The sequence below is a fragment of the Berghia stephanieae genome, chromosome 9 (assembly GCF_034508935.2).
Source record: "Berghia stephanieae isolate SIO BIC M18660-M18661 chromosome 9, UCSD_Bste_1.3, whole genome shotgun sequence".
Taxonomy (NCBI): Eukaryota; Metazoa; Mollusca; class Gastropoda; order Nudibranchia; family Aeolidiidae; genus Berghia; species Berghia stephanieae.
The window spans coordinates 29406410-29410294 of NC_088368.1; the positions used below are offsets into that span (position 1 = coordinate 29406410).

General features: G+C 34.3%; 1 long non-coding RNA gene across 1 annotated transcript in view; it reads left to right on the plus strand.

Moving 5' to 3' along the window:
* The first annotated feature begins 646 nt into the window (after positions 1-646).
* The window catches only part of LOC144980011 (uncharacterized), a 4169-nt gene continuing 930 nt past the window's right edge, over positions 647-3885 (plus strand). Inside the window, exons 1-3 of the long non-coding RNA XR_013646810.1 lie at positions 647-858; positions 2049-2141; positions 3449-3885. The exon at positions 3449-3885 is cut by the window's right edge and continues 930 nt beyond it. This is a non-coding gene — a long non-coding RNA (uncharacterized LOC144980011). The remainder of the gene's footprint in view (positions 859-2048; positions 2142-3448) is intronic.

Sequence of the window (3885 nt, forward strand, 5' to 3'; positions counted from 1 at the left end):
ACCACAACATTATCATATTTTAAAAAATTATGAAATTTTGAAACATTAGTAGACTAATTTAATACTGTTCTGGTTTAGGGCAAGCCGTTTACGGGTTTGGGGCGTGAGCATACATATTTGGGGTGAGGGGGTTTGGTATCTATTTTCGGTTTTTAAGCAAGGTTAACTGATAATACCTCATATGTATTTACATCAAACTAACAAAAGATGTCAAATAATTGAGTTTCTCAAACAGTTGAGAGTTTAGTTTAACCAATCTGCAGTTAGAGCTGTTGGAATTTGAGGTATAGAAAAGCATACAGATTTAGGGCGACCTACCCTAGTACATTTGATAAGCAAGAAATAAATCTTCACCCTCTCCAGTCAGACCCTACAAATATTTAATGATAAAATGCCAATTTAAGAGGTATGACTGATAATAATCTACACTCAAAAGCATGACATTTTTTATGCAAATAATTTAAAGGATAGAGACTAATTATACGAGTAAAGTTTGCTACAACCAAAATAATAAATAAAGATTTTATGGCAACAAAAAGCAATCAATCGAACTGATTCCAGTGCAAAATGAATGTCCTCAACAATCTCATTACATAATCGTTGATTTACATATTTTTTTCTCCTTTTTCATTTTCAGGTCGGGAAAAGATCAGAATGAGAATCAATGCGGAATTCTCAAAAACCGTTCGGTGATGGAGCTAAAAAAAAATTCAAGGACAAGAAAAGAATAGTCCAAAGTCATGTTGATTCTGTAAAGCAGCCTGGAGGGGAAACCAGGACCCTCTTCAATCTTTACTGAACAAGTACCGGTACTCGTCATTATTGGCGAGTGTAGTACCATTGTTGATGGTATTCAAGGTAAATTTCTGCAATTATAATAGTTCCATACATTGTTCTGTATACAAATGTAAAAGGCTGTCATCTAGGCATTCCATGAATAAAGTAGTAGTAGTAGCATATGGCTACACCTCCAAATTTATTTCGTCAACTCAGCTTCTAAAGTCTTCCTCCGCACTAAGGACGGTTTCATAGCCACCTTCAAGTTTAGTGACTGGACAGTGGAGGACGATGTGATCGCTGGTCTCTGGGGCTGCCTGACATGAATAAAGATAGTACCTTACAATATTTTAAACAAGTAATTTGTACTATGTTTGCATGCATCTTTTGTGATCGTCTAATATTGACTCATCCTTACAATTGCCTATGCACAGATTCATTGAACAATATTTTTCTCTAACATAACTATCCTCTTTTGGTAGTTAAGTCTCAAAAGTATATCACCTCTATTGCATATCTAACAACTGCCCGTGGGACACGTTTCCTCTTGATTTTTTATCAATTTTAAAAACATTAAAACAATAAATGAAGACTGAAGTCGAGTATTAAAACAAGAGTATTCACATTTAATAATTCAATGGTAGTTAAAATCTTGAAATTTACTTTACACCATCAATCCTGAAGTAGCTGACAAAATTATATGAATATTTCAAATTTGAAATAAATGATGGAGCACGAGCTTTTGTGTCATAAGGGATTGCCATGTATTTTTTCATCACAAATCGTCAAAGTGGCATCACGCAACATTGTATTGAAATTCCACTTTGGAATTGGGTCCTGTAAAGATTTATATTGTTTCATTTAGTGTTTTGTTTAGGGCAAGCCAATGGCACAGCGAGTTATCATGCTTGCATATGAATCAAAGTGTCATGGGTTCTATTCCCAGCAGATTTGTTATTTCTGGGATTCATGGGTCTCAAGATCAGAAGATAAGATTACACTTGGATGCATTTCATGGTTAAAAAAAAAAAAGAGCCAGAGACCCGTAATTATATGATGCAAATTTTACATTAAAATCAATTGATATCGTATCATATTAAAATTGATATAAATAGAATTAAAATCATTATAATTTCATAACAATTCACCTATTAAAAAAAACACCACTGTGTTCCTTCTCATTAAGTTTGTAATGGGTAATCTGGACTTAAAGTGCAACTTGTGAATTCTATACTTCATTCATTCAAATTTATCAACAATTTTCTTTACAGTTATGAGCACTGAGAGTTTTGTTCCGAATCCCAGTCCAGCCAGAAATATTATTGACATATCTGACTGTAATCTTGGAGATTACACCATAATCAGTAAGCATAATTCTTTTGCTACAAAGTCATTAAATTATTAATAGAATTTCACCCGAAAGACTAAAGAAAATTTTTTTTTAACATGCTCAAAGCGCTTTACAAGGGGTCCATGACCAACAGCAACATTTAGAACAGGACATGACGCCTGTTAGGCGATATTACAATTTTTCGGACAGAGACAGCACTGTTAATGGTCAGGTACTCATTTTACACCTGAGTATGGTGAGAGAATGTGAGTAAAGAGTCTTTTCCAAGGACTCAACTATGCACCGAGCGAGGCTCAGGGCCAGGACCTTCCGATCCGAAAGCGAGTGTCATACCACAAGACCACATAGCCACTAACAGTGTATTTAACATTGACAACAGTACTGAAAGGACTGTCACGGGTAACAAGTTGGTCAAAATGGGTGACATTGAAGTGACAGTGGGACCACGAAGTATAACATAAGTGTGTTTGTGTGATTTTGTTTAATCAACATTCTTTATTTGTTTGTTTTTAATGGTTTTACGGCGCTTGCAACACATTAAGGTCATATCAGTGCCAGTAAAAAGGAAGAAAATGGGATAGCAAAATGTTCTAGAATTATAAATTCTCTTCTGTTTTAAATTGCTTGCGACATATTTAGGTCAATTCAGCACCAGTAAAAAGGATGCAAATGGATAGTCAAGCAATTCTAGATTAACAATTCAAAGCACTAATAAGTAAAACAAAAAGGGAATGGTTCTTATATGGAATGGATGTAGATTCCAAGAGCATGCCATTGGTGTACTTAGTTTGAAGTCACCTAAAAGTGTCGTCCAGGCACAAGCACAGGTCCCCATTAAGAGGAACACACTCAAATGCTTACTTATCACATATTACATATGTAAAAAAAAATACTGGTTCCCCCTTAGAGAAAAATACTCAAACAAAAAGATGATTTACAAGGAAATAAAACAAAAATGTATACTGTTGCTGAGTCCATCGTCTTCTCAAATATATTCATATTAACACTTTTAAGCACTGACGAACAGTTTATAAGGATTTGTTTAAAAAGTGGGATGTAGTTCTAAAATCATCTTAATTAAATGGCCAGCATTTCATGTTGCTTAAGGAGATAACATTGTTTAAAAGTTTTTATCATTCCAAATTCTGACTTTGACCTGACGACAATGTGGTATCAGAGAAGTTTCAAAATGAAATGACGTTTTTGATTTCAGCACCACTTGATTTCATAATGTGGCCAGTTTCATAATTCACAGATATAAATGTTGTTTTGTTTCAATGCAGTGAAAAAGATGTTCTAAATATTATTTTTCCTCCACAGCTTCAACACTAGCCAGACAGATGGATATGAATGAGATTAATGAAATCAGTTTTGTTGATTGCTCTGTGGTGGAGTCAGTAGTTGTAGTAGATGATTTTCAAATCAGTTTCAAGAGGAGACAACAGAAACTCTTCCCCATACACCAGAGGAGTGGAATGCCTTAGATGGCATCAGCCAAAGATTACTGCAAGCTGGCCTCAAGAGGAGATGACAGATCACTGACAATCCATTAATGGATCAATGGCTGCAGTCGAAACAACTCCATTATAAAAAAAAAAACCAACTCCATTGTTGAACAAAATACCCTAAAAATTGAATACATGAAATTTAAGATGAGGCATATTAATTATGACACTACTTATAATTAAATTATTCTTTTTATATGTTTTGATATTATAGCTGTCATCTGCATTTTTTGCCAAATTGGGACCTAAAAT